This window comes from Ursus arctos, unplaced genomic scaffold (assembly GCF_023065955.2).
Source record: "Ursus arctos isolate Adak ecotype North America unplaced genomic scaffold, UrsArc2.0 scaffold_34, whole genome shotgun sequence".
Lineage (NCBI taxonomy): Eukaryota > Metazoa > Chordata > Mammalia > Carnivora > Ursidae > Ursus > Ursus arctos.
The window spans coordinates 14991953-15008584 of NW_026623030.1; the positions used below are offsets into that span (position 1 = coordinate 14991953).

Below are 16632 nucleotides of genomic sequence, written 5' to 3' on the forward strand. Positions count from 1 at the left end.
GACAAGCAGGAAGCAGGAGTAACAGCTCCGAAAAAGGTCTGGAGCCCTGTTCTCTGCAGCAGGGAGACGGCATCTGCACCCTGTCTCTGCTCTCCAGGTTAACTCTGGTCCCAGGCACCAGCAGAGAGGAGGCTGGGCGAGGGTAGGGGTTGGTAGGGGGTGGGCGCTGACCTGCTGGCCCACAGCAGGAACCCAGGGCCCTGGGAACAGCCACACGACCCACCCCACACCCTCCCCCCAACAAATTAAAAGCGACCGATTACGCAAGCCTCATCTAAGGCTGGCTCTTGCGATGTTTTTAAATCACCTTCGGCTTAGGGAGGTTGAATGCCGGCTCATTTCATCAAGCGATGACTCCTGGACAAGACAAAGCCCATTTCCACGGCTAATAGGACGAAGCATTCAGAGAGTGCTGAATCCATTAAGGACCAAAGTGGCTTCCCGCTGTCATCAGCTGAGATGTCCACGAAGATAGAGCTCAGGGCACTGGGTGGAGGCCCTGGGATCAGCGCGGGGTTCCCGGACCGTCAAGTCAGGGCAGCCCCCTGAAGACCCTCCACCAAGTCGTTAAGGGCACAGGCACTGGGGGCAGGTTCCCTGGGGCCAGATAGCTGGCCCAAGTCCCAGCTCTGGTACTTGCCATCTGACAATGGGCAAGCAATTCAATCCTTCCAAGCCCATTTAGTCATCCATAAAACGGAGTGAGAATTGTTACTCCCACCGATCAGTCTTCCCCCAGACATTTATGACTCACACAGTCACCTTTTCCGAGTCTTCGTTCAGATGCCACCTCCTCAAGAGACCCTCCCTCCCGCCTCGTTAGAAACCGCAACTCTGCTCTTGCCACACTTCATCTTCCCTGGCTCGGATTTATTTTTCGATCTAGATCACACGGATCTATAGATTTTGTTTGTTTTCTGTTTCACCCCCAGTAGAACTTCAGCTCCAAGAGGGCAGGGGTTTGGCTATTTTGGCCCCGGCTGTATTCCCAGCACCTAGAACAATGCCTGGAATGAAGTAGATGCTTGGTAAGCATTTGTAGAAATAAATTTTTTTTAAAGTATATTTATTTATTTATTTTTAGTAATCTCTACACCCAGCGTGGGGCTTGAACTCAGATTCCCGAGATCAAGAGTCACATGCTTTTCTGACTGAGCCAGCCAGGTGCCCCCATTAAAGTAACTTTTTTTTTTTTGTAAGATTTTATTTATTCATTCGACAGAGACAGCCAGCGAGAGAGGGAACCCAAGCAGGGCGAGTGGGAGAGGAAGAAGCAGGCTCCCAGCGGAGGAGCCTGATGTGGGGCTCGATCCCAGGACCCTGGGATCACGTCCCAAGCCGAAGGCAGATGCTTAAAGACTGAGCCACCCAGGCGCCCCTAAAGTAACTTCTTAAATAAACATCGACAATGCCTGGCACATAGTAGGTCATTGTGATTACTCAGATGTTGGTCACAGAACAGGAAAGTGCCACATGGTTCCTACTTTCACTCTATCAGCTCATCTAAAAATGTTAATTGCGGTTTTACCAATGTACTAGGCTCTGCTGATGCAGGAATGGGCCACAAGTGCTCATAGCTCAGCAGGGATTTAATAGTACCTCCCTCACGGGTTGTTGTGAGGACTGAATGAGCGAATGCCTGAAACATGCTTTGCATGATCCAGGAACATAATGTTTGTATTAGTCAGCTTTTGCTATGATAAAGCCGTATAACAAACACCACCTGAAAATCTCGGTGGGCTCCAGCAGAATCATTTCTCACTTCTGTGTCTGAAGGGTAGGTAGGTCCGAATTAGGTCTGCTCCATGTGTCCTCTCATGTTGGGCCCCAGGGTAAAGGATCAGCTCCTATCTGGAAATGCTATTCTCTTAGAGGAGAGTAAGAACTGGCAGGAGCTTGCTATGTCTGAGACCACTGCCTTGACCTGGGACATCATCATTTCTGCCCACATTCTGTTGGCCGAATCAATCCACATGGCCAAGTCCCACATCCATGGGGTGGGGAAATGACCAGGGAGGGGAGAGTGACTACTTGCTGGATAATAGTACAAAGCACCCTATGTTTAATAGAAGGTCTTTTATATTATTAGGGAGAAAAAAAAAAAAAAAAAACACTTCTACAAAATCCAGGACAGGCAGTGGTCAACAGTTACATATCACCCAAGGATACCTAAATGGTACCAGAGCTGGAAGTTGGACACCCATTGGTGTTTTTGATGAATCAGAGAGAGTCCCACTTTGAAATCAACGCAGACTCGGTATGCAAATCTCAGCCCTATCAATGAACAACCAAGCCTCTGTGTGTCCCTTTACCTCTCCAGGTATCGTCTACACAATGAGCTTCCCACAGGACTCTGGGAGTTGCTGTGAGGATCAGAGGGCTAATACGTGGGCAGACCCTTTGTGGGCCATGAACACCCACAGCTGTTGGCTAGTATTCAGAGCCATTCATGTGGGGGTGCTGGTGCCTGGGGAAGCTTCGTGGGCACCCAGCTGAGCCTCAAGATGTTCCCAGGGGAGATCTGCATGAAGGCACCCTTGAGGGTGACATCACAATATTTCTCTTGCAGTTCCTTCTCCTGCGTGGATCCAGAGTTCCAGTCTTCGCAAGTCAGACACAGGCAGAACAAATATTTGTTGGGCACATCCAAAGAAATCAGACGGTTTTGTTTTTTTTTTAAACTTGTGCCTCATTTTGAGAGTCAAGGAAACCCCTCCCTGCAGCCTCCAGGCAGATCTCTCCTCAAGTCTCTTTGTCCCGGACTGGGTCACGTGTCCTTCTTGAGCCAGTCACTGGCAGGAAGAGGACTACATCACTGTCCTTGGCTTTCACGCATCCAGTTATCTCTGATGGAAACAGGGCCACCCCAGGTGCGGGGTTTCCAGGGAAACCGAGTCCACTCCTTAATGGCAGCAGCTGCAAAGTGGCACTGGGAAATGAGAGGATGCAGGGAAGGGTAGAGAATCGAGGTCCGGAGTTACGAAGGCCCCCCTCAGGTTTGTACCTGGGGAAGAGTCCCCAGCCAGCAAACATCCAGAAAAGGCCCTGGCCCTCTCTGGAGGTGTCCCCAGCCTCTTCCTCAGCTGTATTTGCATATTTTGATTGGTTCCCTACTTACCATCTGTCCCAGCAGGAAGAGCCTTTCTCGTCTCCATCCCCTGGAGAATGAGTAAAATCCCGCACTATCGTCCGACCTCAATATGAGATTCCTGGAGGCGGAAACCTGACTTGCCCTAATTTCCCATAATTAACTTGTCAGGACACCTGGTGTGCCGACTGCTTCCCTTGGGGACTCTCTGGCTTTCCCTCAAGCTGTCCAGTGGGTCCCTCCCTGCTCTGCTCATCTCATAGAGGGGGAGGGGGGCTCTGTTTCTGGAAGACCTACTGTGAGCCCAGCCCTGGAGTGGGTATTCGTGTGTGAAGTCACTGCTTCCCTCAACAGCCCTGCCACATGGACACTATGATTCCCGTGTTACAAATGAGCCGACTGAGGCTCGGAGAGGTGGTCACTTGGCCAAGGACACACAGCCGGAAGTATGAGAACTCTGGCTAATGGTTACTTGGTTACGTAGGGAGCCACACCTAGGCAGATGGTAAAGAAACCGTGGCTTAAAGCCAGGGTAGGAGTGTCTCTCTGGGAAAGGCAGGCCTCCTGGTGGTGGGGGAGGGGTGTGCTTTGACCACGCTGTTGTCTCCCCTACTGTTCCTCACAATGCCTGGAACATCCCTATTAATCCTTCCTTTCATTGGGTATTTCCCCACCCCCCCCAACCCTCCTCCCAAAACTAGCACCGGGCAAGGAGACCCTATTAAAATACAAACACAGTTGACCTTGAACCACAGTGGTTTGAACCCGGTAGGTCCACTTATACATGGATTTTTTTCCAATAAATACAGGACAGGACTGTAAATGTATTTTCTCTTATGATTTTCTTAATACCATTTTCGTTTTTCTAACTTACGTTAGTGTAAGAATACAATATACAATACAATGTACAAATATGTGTCAGTCGACTGTGTTACCAGTAAGGCTTGCTGTCAACAGGAAGGCTATTAGCATTTACATTCCGGAGAGTCAAAAGCTACATGTGGATTTTCCACTGTGCAGAGGGCCCCAAACCCGGCATTGTTCAAGAGTCACCTGTACTATGGCCCTACAATTAGTTAAAAACACAGATTCCTGGGGCGCCTGGGTGGCGCAGTCGTTAAGCGTCTGCCTTCGGCTCAGGGGGCTCAGGGTATGATCCCAGCATTCTGGGATCGAGCCCCTCATCAGGCTCCTCCGCTGGGAGCCTGCTTCTTCCTCTCTCACTCCCCCTGCTTGTGTTCCTCTCTCGCTGGCTGTCTCTCTCTGTCAAATAAATAAATAAAATCTTAAAAAAAAAAACACACAAAAACCCCCCCACAGATTCCTGGACTTCCCTTTAGACCTTTTAAAACGGACTCTTTGGGGCGCCTGGGTGGCTCAGTTGTTAAGCGTCTGCCTTTGGCTCAGGGCGTGATCCTGGAGTCCTGGGATCGAGCCCCGCATCGGGCTCCTCTGCTGGGAGCCTGCTTCTTCCTCTCCCACTCCCCCTGCTTGTGTTCCCTCTCTCGCTGACTGTCTCTCTCTGTCAAATAAATAAATAAAATCTTTTAAAAAAATAAAATAAAATAAAATGGACTCTTTCTGCATGAGCCATAGGAATCTACATTTTGATAATTCCCCCTTCTAGATGATTCTAAAGCACTAGCCACTGACGACATTCTTCTCAGAAGAGCACTCACGCTGCCGTTCAGTGCAAAGGGTGTGCTGTGTAAAGCATGACCCTCTATTTGACAAAGAGAAGAGATGTCAAATGGGCACGGAAAGAAGTCTGGAAGAACAGGTTAACAGTGGGAAGTGTGCCCTCGGAGCGGAATTTTCGAGCTGGATCCCGGTTAGCTGTGTTGCTTGATCATTGTGCACTGAGCACTGTATTCAGAAAAGGCAACAAGTATCTTTTAATGCAACATCCTTGAAGGAGACCGAGAGGTATTTGCAGCTGGAAGGCAACGTTGAAAAACAGATTTCTGGCCATGGCAGCTAGCTGAGAACAAAGGCTTGTGGGAAAACAGCTTTGGTATAGGCACCTAAGGGGGCTATGGGGAAGGTGGGAAAGTCCCAGGGGCGAGAGGCGCCAGAATCCAGGTCTTTCTGTTTGCACAACCTGTGATCTTGATCTCTGCACCAGACCACTGTGGCAGATTCCAAGGGTGGCCCCAATTCTTCATCCCTCCCTGAGCCCACGTCCTTGACCATGGGACCACAGTGCTTCCCCTCTCTTCCCCCAGTTCAACCACATGACCTACTCTGGCCAGTGGGATTTTAGCACACACACGTTCTGGTAACTCCAGAATCCGGCACCCACACCAAAAGCTTAGAAATTATAGAAATAATTTATTGAACTACATATCAGGAATTCTGCTCATGCTTTAATCCTCACAAGACAGTGCAGTGGGAATCATTAGTATAGGATTAAGAAAAAATAATAATAAACCCGAAAAGATAATTCTAGGAAAAAGCTGTAATGCAGGTAAGAGATAAAGTCCATACTATATTAGGGTAATGTCCATACAATAGTAAAGAGCTTTCACAAATTAACAAGTGACAAATGACCCAAAAGAAAAATGAGCAAAAGACAAGAATTCACAGAAGAAATCTGAGTGGCCAACAAATAAATACAGGAAAAGATGCTTAAATTCTCTAGAGGTTAGGGGTGCCTGGGTGACTCAATTGGTTAAGTGTCCAACTCGTGATTTCGGCTCAGGTCATGACCTCGTGGGTCATGGGATCCCCACGTCCAGCTTGGTGCCGAGCCCGGGTTTGAGCTCCACATCCAGTGGGGAGTCAGCTTGAGATTCTCTCTCTCTGCCGCTCCCCCCCACTCTTGCACTCTCTCTCGTTCTCTCACTCTCTCTAAAATAAATAAATCTTGGGGAAAAAATTCTCTAGTGATGAGGGAAATGCAAATTAAAGTAACAATGAAATACCACTTTGTACCCCTTGAACCGGCAAAAATGTTAAAGAGCTGTAACCCCTCCTGCTGGCAAAGATGAGGGGAAGGAAACGCTCGTGAATGGCTGGTGGACGATTAGAAACTGGCCCAGGAAACTGTCTGCTTACCCAAGTTCACCAAGGTAGTTAATGTCAGAGTCGTCATTCAGATCTGGCGGGTTGAACTCCAAAGCTCATGCTGTCAACCGCTGGAAAAAATGGAAGGAACTCAGTGATCTAATCTAGAGTTCTTTGGGTTTTTTTTTGTTTTTTTTTTTTTTTTAATTAAAGCAGCAGAAGCCTCTTTTCAAAGAGCATCTTACAGAAAACCCAGTCCCATGGAAGAAATAACAAGACAACTGCTGTTTGAAGCTGGAGTGGGGTGGAGTGGGGAGGGGGTTCCCATTTCTGCTCCTGGGCTCCTTCCTCATTACAGAGCCAACGAATCTCAAGAGCTCCTTGGAGCAGAGTTTGAAAACAATTGGTCAAGCCGAACCCCATCATTTTACAGATGGGAGCAACTAAATGGACCAGAGAGGGCAGGAATGGCTCAAGGTCACACAGCTTGTCATGGCAGAGCTGGCACTAGGACCTGCGTCCTCCCACCATCAGAACAGCACTCTTTCTACTACATGACTCTCAAGGTTCTTAATAATCCTGCCGTAATCGTCCTCAGAGCTATCGTTCACTGAGCATCTTCGAAGTATCCAGCAATGTACATCCATGTGTCCAGCCCTCGGAACAACCACAGGGTAACAGGCTCAGAGGTGAGAGCACATACCCATGTCCCATAGCTAGGGAGCAGCAGAGACAGGATTCAAACCCAGGTCTAACCTGAATTTAAAATGGGAGTGCTTTCCACTGTACCAAATGGCCCCAGGGAAAGCAGCTGACAGCTCTGGAGAGTGTGGGGGGATGGGAGAGGGGCTGGAGCCCAGGACCAGCCAAGCCTGGTGGTCCCACCCCCACCAGGATCGTCCCCCTTTCTCTTTCTTTGGGCGTAAGCTCCCTGCCTGCTCGGCATCCAGCGCTGCCCACAGCGGATGCTCCACATCTATCATTTGCCACCTGCTCATTCTCAGAGGCCGGCTCTCAGTCACCTAGGCGGGCGGGCAGCCGGAGGCGCAGAGTCCTGGGTTTGCAATCTAATTCAGACGTTTCCCAGCGGACACGTTAACTGGCTTCTCCATGCCTGCTCCTTTGTAGATAAACCAGGGTTCTACAAGAATACAGGGGCATTGAGTAGGACGCTTTGGGATGCAGGTAACAGAAACCCCCACCTATCCTGGCGAACGCACCCTCCGAGGAAATCTCTGATCCTGCGGAACAGGAAGTCCAAGGGTGGCCTTTGCAGTTAAAGACTTCTCAGCTCCGTGATAGCAGTGAGGACATCGTTCTTCTCATCCCGCCACTCTGCCATTGTTCAGAGTGAGTTTCATCTCTTACCTCTGGCCCGTGGCAAGATGGCTGTAAAACTGCAGCTGTCCGGGCGCCTGGGGGGCTCCGGGGGTGAAGCGTGGGACTCTTGATTTTTGCTCAGATCATGATCTCAGGGTTGTAAGCTGGAGTCCTGCATGGGCTGGGAGCTGGGCATGGAGCCTGCTTGGGATTCTCTCTCTTCCTCTCCCTCAGCCCCCTCCCCCACTCTCAGTCTCAAAAAACAACCCCACAAAAAACCAAAACCCCCAAAAAAACCTTTAGGTGTCATAGCTGCCCATTTTGCAAGCTATGGAGAAGAGCTCCATCCCTTTCTCTAGCTCCTTCTTGCTCATGGGGAAAGTTTCTCAAAGGTCATGCACAGACTTTCCCTCTCTTCGCATTGGGCAGAACTGGGTCACATGCTAACCCCTCAACCAGTTACCACAAGAGTCTCCCATCGCTGTGATTAGCTTAAACAGATCACCTGCTGTGCAGGGGGGGGGGCAACGACTTAACCTGAGAAGCTACATGGAGTGCGGATCGGCCCTGCTAAAGGGTCAGCACCTGGGACGTGTGCGTCTTTCTCTCTGAAGCCCCAGCCCCAGCCCCTGCAGACAGAAGCAACTAGTGAGTGAAGCGGGGAGCGAGTGCGTGAAGGAAGACTTTCTTTCCTCCCCCTACTTTCTGCGTTGCCCAAGTCAGTCGTCTCTTGATGACCTCAGTGCCCAAATGAAGCCACGAAACATGGTGTATCTGGAACAAATTAGGAAATAATGTGAACTCCCTGGAAAGCGCTACTGAAGAAATGAGTGGATCCGGGCCAGGCCCACCGTTGTCTATGTCCAAAAATACTCATCAGCTCATCACCAGGCTCCCCTGGGCGAGGGTGGATACCCCAGGACTGACTTGTCCATTCTGTCATCGGTGTTGCCGCCGCTGTTGTTCTCAGTGAATGGTTCCTGGTATTGAGAGGATTCTGGAAGCCTTGTTTATCAATGCGGCTAACACGCCGTTGGCACCCGAGATAAAGAGCCATCCCGCTTCCGCCAGTGGAACAACCAGAATTTGCAGCCAGAGGAAACTGCATGGGCAGCACTGGACACTGAGTATTGGAATCTGGGTGGTCATTATCCAACATGGGGGCTGTCTTGTTATTTTCCCTCACTCTGGACCCACCGTGCGGGAGGGAGGCTGGCGGCCTTCACATTCTAGCAGTAAATTGGGCTTTGTCCGGAAATTCAGACGAGGGGCTACCTATCAGAACCCCACTGATAGAAAACATACAGTGCCGCTATGGACATTTCCCAGTCCCCAAGACCCTCTGTGATTGGAGACAGCCATGCGAAGGGGCCCGCGAACCCTTGAGAAACACAGAAGGCGATGTTGGGTGGGTGATGGAATCATCTGGCTTATGGCCGTGCTATGAGTTTTGGCAGTTGTGGTACTGACACTATTCCTCCTCTCCTCTCCACCCCACCCTTACTATAGTTCACTGTGGGTGGAGTGAACCCCACTGCTATTGGGTGGGACCGAATGACTTTGCTTCGGCCAATGGGATATTTTGAGGCAACTGTGGGTCAGTTCTGAGTTCAAGCCGTAGGCGGTGCCTGAGTTTTCACTCACCCCTCTTGAGATTTCTGTTCCTGCCTTTAGAAGAGCATGTTTTAGGTGGGCACTGGTCCCTAAACGAAAGACAAGGGGAGCAGGCTAAATCCAACCTACAGAGCCGTCCCCAACTGATCCGTGAAACTGTGAGAAGAAAAGGAGATAAACACTCTTATAAATCCCACGGATTGTTGGCCTGATGGCAGCAAAGACTGACTAATACAGAATCCTGATCATTAATCATAATAAAAATAATAGCTAATAATAAATATGAGGGATTTTCTACATGGCAGGCTCTGCTTGCTATCATAAGAGCCCCATGACACAGGAATGAGCTCCATTTTACAGATGAGAAACTGAGCCTCTGAGAAATTAGGGAAATGACCCCAGGTCACACAACCAGAAACCTGCAGAGCTGGAATCTGATGGCCCCAAAGCCTGGGCTCTCCCCATCTTCTCCACCTACCCAAGCGCATGATCAATAATGCAAATGTCGTTTTTCCAGGGCACAAAGACCACTGTTCTGTCATCCGAATGCAAGTGGGAAAGAAGGAGCCTTTTCTGGGAGGCCTCTCTCCAGACTCTCCAGAGACAATGGAGTCAACCCCAAACTGGAGACTCTGGAAGCCTGGTGGTCCCAAGAGCATGAGTCATTGTCAGCTGGGCAGGTGTCGCTGACCGCTGCTCTGAGAGCATCCTGCAAGAACAGACGACAGCACACTTGCTCCTGACTGCTAGGGCTGACATCTGATTCTCGGAAGCATTTATTGAGCACCTACTACCAACCATATGGGAATGGGGTGGTAAAACCTGAGGCTCTTTCTAGAGAAGGGAAGGAAATACATTTTCAAAGTCCTCAGTGTCCCACCCCAGCCTCTCCTCCTCTGGTTTCAGATAAGCCCTATTGTCATTTATGACCCCCCTCTGCTCCCTTCTGTCCCTCGCTCACCCTAGACTCAAACACCTGCGACTGTTTTGATCTAAGTCTTTGCTTCACTTGTTCCTGGGGTGCCCTTCTCTCTCTCCCATTCCAGTGATCACATTTCTGTTCATGATGAAAGACCTCAACCAAAGGGCACCTTCTCAGATGCTTCTTCCTCCCGTGAGCTCTGTGTCTTCCACAACTGCTCATCTCGCCAACTGATCCGGATGGAGGTCCGTGTTTCCCATAACCTCACGGGTTTCCCAAGGATGGAGCCTGTCCCTTGCTGGTTATCTATCACGTCCATCCCAACACGCAGCATCGTGGGGGGCACTGGGTAGACAGTCTGTTTGGAAATGATGCCTTTACTACCGTAGGGCACTTTTCAATTTGCACACTGCCAGTCAGCTCCAGGGTCTAGTCCAGACCCCGTGACTATGACAACGGACAGTTGTTTACCTCTCTGAGCACCTGTCTGGTAGTATTGCGGGAGGATCCCAGATCATCCACCAAAATCAACTAGCAGAATGCCTGACTCATAGCTAGCCCTCCAGAAATGCATGCCATCTACTCACAGGGCTGGTGTTACCATCGATTACCCTAGGTTCTGGGGCAATAGATGTTGATTTTTCCACTTTCTAGGCGTCAGAAAACTTTTTCTCTAAGGGCCCCAAAGTAAATATTGTAGGCTTTGTTGCCCATATGGTGTCTGTCCCACTACTCATCTGTGCTTTGGTAGCATGGAAGCAGCCACAGATCATGTGTCAATGAATGTGCGTGGCTGTGTGCCAATAAAACTTTATTTACATAAACTGGCAGCGGGCGGGATTTGGACCAAGGGCTGTAGTTTGCTGATGTTGGCCCCAGGAAATTAGAGAAAGTCAGAGATGGAATGTCTACTGTACCTTTTTAAGGTTGCAGTTCTTTAACTTGGATCTCAGGCTGGTAGCATCAATGGTGGAGTCACGTGCAGCAGCCCCTGGCCAAGAACTTATGCTAAGGATATAATAGGAAAACATGTTTGTGACCTTGCGGGCTTTAGCATAAATGTCAGAGCACAGCGGCCGGGAACGCCCGGCTTGCCCAGCAGTTGCGAACACCCAGCTCGCTCAGGGCAGAACACCGCCCCAACAGAAATTTGATTGCTCTTGACAATAGCCCGCAGGGTCCATAGAAACATGTTTAAGATAGGCCTCACTTGCTGAACGTTACATCATTTAATCCCGTGACTTTCCCCGTGATGTGCTACTATTCACTAGGATGTAATACAGATCACTCCCTTGATTGTCTTTGATTGTTTATTGCCAATAAATATGCAAGGTTGCAGCTATTCGGGGCGATCGCACTTTTGGCGGTGGCGTGCCTGGTGGTCATCCCCTGCACCCATGCTTTCTTTTGCAAGCTAACCTGTGTGTGCCTCGTCCTTCTCCCGAATCAACGCCGCAGTGCTGCGGGCGGTGTCGCGGCAGTCACGGCCGAGGAAGACCTCTGCAGTGGGGCAGAGGAGGGGGCGTTCTTGACTTGCAAAGCGGAGGAAGAAATCATAGTGCATCGGAGCATGGGCTCCGGATTCAGACAGACACCTGTCCAGAACCCAGCTCCATCACCTGCCATGTGTGACTTCAGGCAAGGGACCCCTCTCCGTTCAAGCCTCAATTTCCTTATTTATAAAATGGAAATAATAACAAACTTCATTTCACAGGCTTTGGGGAGGATAAATCCCATCAAAGGCTTAGCCACCTTGCCAGAATTTGTAGGAACGTCTTCAAAATGCCAAGTGGAGCATTACGTAAACCCTGGGCAGCAGGAAAAAAAAATCGAAATAGAAAATGCTGACCTTCTATTAGCTTCTAGTACATGGAATTTCTCAGCAAGACCTTGTAAACCGCTTAACTTTCAGCAAGGCTGACATTTGGGGGATGATAAACCTAGGTGTTGCTCGTAGCCAAGAAGCTTTTTTTAAGAGGACACCAAAGGTCTCCGTGTGGCAATCCCACACCTCTAATCTTGCCCCCAATAGGCTCTGGCAGAGGATGGGGTCACGCACGTCGGGGGCTCCAGGGCCCAACTTCACCGGCTGCTGGGCACCCTGACCCCCCAGTGTGGTGGGAGATGCAGTTGGAAGTCCCACGGGTGCATATTGTTCTCCTGATGGTCCAAAGCGGATGGAAATTCAGGGGAAAAACATGGATTAACACTGGCAAGCAAGAGGATTAAAACAGACTTCAGAGGGTAAAGAGAAACTACACCGCCGGTCTAGCGGATACTTCTGTACTCAGAACGCCGGGTTTTCTCTTGATTCCAATAAGCTCTTTAAAAAATTCATGAGGTTTTTGTTTCTCTGCTTATTTATTGGAGTCCCCAGGATAAACTCATGAAAAGCAGCTTCTCATCGTGGGCATCCTGGGGGAAGGTATAATTTGTATAGTTCAGGCTAATAAATTACACTGTGTCAACATGTTCCATTGCTAATGTCCCACGGCAGTCCCAGGCCCCATTAATGAGGGGCGGCCGGAGTAAGTAAGCTTTCTCTCGCCTCCTCCTCCTTTCTTTGTTTCCTTCCCTTCCATTTCTGAGGGGCTTCCTGGTGCCAGGCACTGGGGACATAGAGATAAAAAAGGCTACAGAAGGTCATCGTCAGGCAGGAGCCAGGATGCCTTCATGGAGAGTTCTTTAAGGACTTTAAGGCGGTGTGCCAGGTGCAGGAATAGAGGCGGGGAGGCACCCTCCAGCAGCATTCACGAAGCATCTGCTGTATACTCGCAACTGTCCTGGGGAAGGGGGCAGGGCAGGAAGCAGGTCCTGGACGGAACTACTACACCGTGCCTTGTGCCTCCCGTGCCCCCGCTTAAATTGGACCCCCGAGCCCCAGACAGGGCAGACCGGAAAAAGCTAATACTTTCACCCATAAGGATGCCAAAACTAGAAACTACCTAATGCTCCACACTAGGGAGCCGGTTATGTAAATTAGGTGACTTAGGGGCACATTATGCAGCCATTAAAGTAATAAGGAAGAAGGCTGAGTCCCAACACGGAAGAAATGCTTAGAAAATGACCCCAGGAAAGGTGCCTGGGGGGGGGGGGTGCCGTCGGCTAAGCATCTGATTCTTGATTTGGGTTCTGGTCGTGATCTCAGGGTCGTGAGATCGAGCAGGCATCTGGCTCCCTGCTCTGTGCGGAGTCCGCTTCAGATTCTCTCTCCCTCTCCCTCTGCCCTTCCCACTTGTGCTCTCTCTCTCTCCCTCTCAAATAAATAAATAAATCTTAAAAAAAAAAAAAAAAAAAAAAAAGATCTCCAGGACTGGAGGGTGAATAATACGTATTTTACCAGTTGAGATGATGAAAAAAAAATCTCACAAGGATCTGGCTGTCTAGGAGAGCTGAATCTGGACGGAGAGTATTCTGGTGATTGGCTTAGATGCTGATCTTAGGATTTGGATCCTTGAAGAGCAGGGACTGTGATATGGGTATTTGTACTTCAAGCTATATCTACACCCCTTTATCTGCATCTGTATCTGTATCTGTATCTATATGCATTTGTATCTCCGTCTCAATATATTGATATCAATATACCCATCTACATATTTGTGACTGGGTCCTAGCCCCGCTGCCTGGTGGAGGGGACGTGATAAATGTAAGAGAGAAAAAAAGTTATCTATGTCATTCACTCCTGCTTGCGGGGCAGGGAATGGTATCTTGCACACCGTGGCCGAAGGATCAATATTGGAAGCAGGAGGGAGGGCTGGAGGAGCAAGAAGGGAAGATGGGTGGTGAGAGAGAAGAAAGAAGAAAATAAGAGAAAGAGAGAGAAGGAAAGACAAAGAAAAAAAAAAGGTAGAAAGGAAGGGAAAGAGAAGGACGACTCTGCCTCTGACTCACATCTATTCAAGAAGACACCTCGGCCAGGACCCAGCTGGGATGTGACACCTGTACAACTAATTCCCTTAAAAAGCTGTTGTTCCTGATGGACCCAGAGCCAGGGCTCCTGGAAGCTGCAGCCTGCCGACTCCCTGGGACTGTCTTGCGCCAGAGGCAGGCTCTTGTCAAGGAGCTCAGGGCAGAAGAATGGGGGCTGGCCACTCTACGGCCAGTCTCAGGCTGTCAAAACCCAAAGCACCTCGATCCGCCTGTGAAGGCGTTGACAAGACCCAGGGATTTTACTGCAGGTCTAGCGGGGGCCAGAGCATGGAGATCACAGAGCGCACCTGTGAGCAAAGTTTTCTAAAACTCCTACGCCAGATTTGTGTCACTTTTGGCAGCGGCCGCAACTCACCCTTGTCCTCTCTGCCACTTTCGTCCACTCAGGCTGGTTTCTCTCTGCACCTTGCTTCTCTAAACCCCCTGCATGCACACCCACCCAGCAAAAAGGACCAAGCCCCAGCCGGTGTCCATGCCGCCCCATCCAGCTTCCCCAGCCTGCCCCCAGTTTCTTCTCCAGGGGCCCCAAGTCCCTCGAGGTTTTTGTTTTTTTTTTTTTCCTCCCATCTAGTATCACAGGGGAATAGGGTGAGTGACATCCTCTTTGGTGAACAAGATGGGCTCTAAATTCTCACTTAATCTTTGCAGGCTGGTTGACCTCAGACAAGCGACAGGTCTTTTTTTTTGCCTCTGGACCCACTTTTCTATTGATAAAATGAGGATAGTTTAAGCACATGCCCATTAAGATTTCTGTGAGTACTCAGTGAATTGATGCATGCAAAATTTTGGTATGTGGGGAGTGTGCAGTAACCGTTAGCTGTCAGTCCTATGATTTATCCACTGGAAAATTCTGTGAGGTCAGTAGGACAAGGGCTATGGTTCTAATTTTCTTTTCTTTTTCTTTTTAAAAAGCATTTATTTTAAAGAGAGAGAGAGAGAGCATGATCGGGAGGGTCAGAGGAAGAGGGAGAGAGAATCTCAAGCAGACTTTACACTGAGCACAGAGCCTGACGCGGGCTTGATCTCACACTGAGACCACGACCTGAGCTGAATATGGTTCTAATTTTCTAATGAACAAGTCAAGGACCAGAGTGGTGCGTTGACTTGCCCATGGCTGCACAGGACAATCAGCCAAGTCAGAGGTCTAACCTGGTTCCTTGAGCCTGGAGCTTTCAGATTTCAGCCCAGCGCCTTGAAGCGAAGCCCTGAGAAGGCAGGTGCTAGGGAGCGGGGGCCCCCACATCTTGGCTGCTGGTTAATCATTCTGAGGAGATGAGGTCTCCTTCCTGGCTTCAGTTTTCAGAGCCTCGACATGAAATTCTGATAATGTAGGACATGGGATTGTGCTGCCTGCTAGCGCCTGACGATTCTATTTCTTCCAGGCACACCACCAGAGAGCCCATTTGGCTGTTCTCAGGAGAGTCTGGAGTGACCTACTCTAGTCCCCGTGCTTGGGACAGGAAGTTTGGTGCCCTCACAAGCCAGTTCTCATGGTAGCCATTCAAGAAATTCCTTTTAAAAAAATATTTTATTTTTAAGTAATCTCTATACCTAACATGGGCTCGAACCCACAACCCCGATATCAAGAGTCGCGTGCTCCACTGACTGAGCCAGCCAGGCACCCTAAGGATTTCCTATACCATTTCTAGTTTGGCGGCACGGTGCCCCTCTTGAGAGTACTGTCATCCCTATGTGAAAGCACAGAGTTCCAAGGTCATCACTGGACACCCTGCTAGCTGTCAGGATTCCTGCCCCCCTGCCCCTACCATCATCACACTTGGTACTTCACAGTATAGGGTGGTGGTTGGAAAATTCTGGAGTCAGACGGATGTGGGTTCACAGCTTAGCTATGACACTCACTGAGTCTGAAGTTGGGTAAATTATTTAGCCTCTCTGAGTCTCCATGTCTTCATCTGTCAAATGGATATTTGGATAATGGAAAGCAGACATTATCTTCATAGGGCTGTAGTAATTCAGTGAGACTGTATTAGTTAGCTATGACTACAATAATGCCACATAACAAATACCCCTAACACCCTGGTGGCACGTGACCATCAGCAATCCACGGAAGAAGAAATAGAAGTAGCCAATGCATACAGGAAAAGCCTTCACTGAAATAGTAAACAAAGAAAGTTGACTAAAGAAAACCCAAGCGGCACCTGGTCCGACTCTTGATTTTGGCTCAGGTCGTGATCTCGGGGTCATGGGATCAAGGCCCACAGTCAGGCTCTGCGCTCAGCATGGAGTCTGCTTGGGTTTCTCTCTCCTCCTCTCCCTTTCTCCCCTCCTCTCCCTTTCTCCCCCATGCTCGCTTTCTCTCTCACTCAAATAAATGAATAAATAAAATCTTAAAAAAAAAAGCAAGTCCAAGATATCATTCTTCATCTATGCCTAATTGGTAATTTTTAAAAGACTGACTTTCCTTTTTTTTTTTTTTTTTTTTTAAGATTTTATTTATTTGTCAGAGAGAGAGAGAGAGTGCACAACGAGGGGAAACGGCAGGCAGCAGGCTCCTTGCTGAGCAGGACCCTGGGATCATGACCGGAGCCGAAGGCAGGTGCTTAACCGACAGAGCCACCCAGGAGCCCCAAGACTTTACTTTCTAGAACAGGTTTAGATTGGCAGAAAATTTGAGAAGAGAGGACAGAGAGTTCGCATATATCCCTGGTCAGTTTTGCCTATTACTGTCATCTTACTGTAATATGGCACGTTGGAGCTGCTGCTGATACATGATTACTAACTAGAGTTCATA

At 49.3% G+C, this 16632-nt stretch overlaps 1 long non-coding RNA gene across 2 annotated transcripts; it reads right to left on the reverse strand.

Annotated features, from left to right (window-relative positions):
- Positions 1–1183: 1183 nt before the first annotated feature.
- On the reverse strand, positions 1184–7802 carry LOC113267064 (uncharacterized). Of its 2 annotated transcripts, XR_006411216.3 has the most exons (3): positions 7463–7802; positions 6146–6225; positions 1184–2929 (listed from the first exon to the last, which is right to left on the reverse strand). It is a non-coding gene; the product is annotated as an uncharacterized LOC113267064 (long non-coding RNA). The 2 variants fall into 2 exon arrangements; XR_008957047.1 differs by having other exon boundaries at positions 1184–6225.
- Between the last annotated feature and the right edge of the window lie 8830 nt (positions 7803–16632).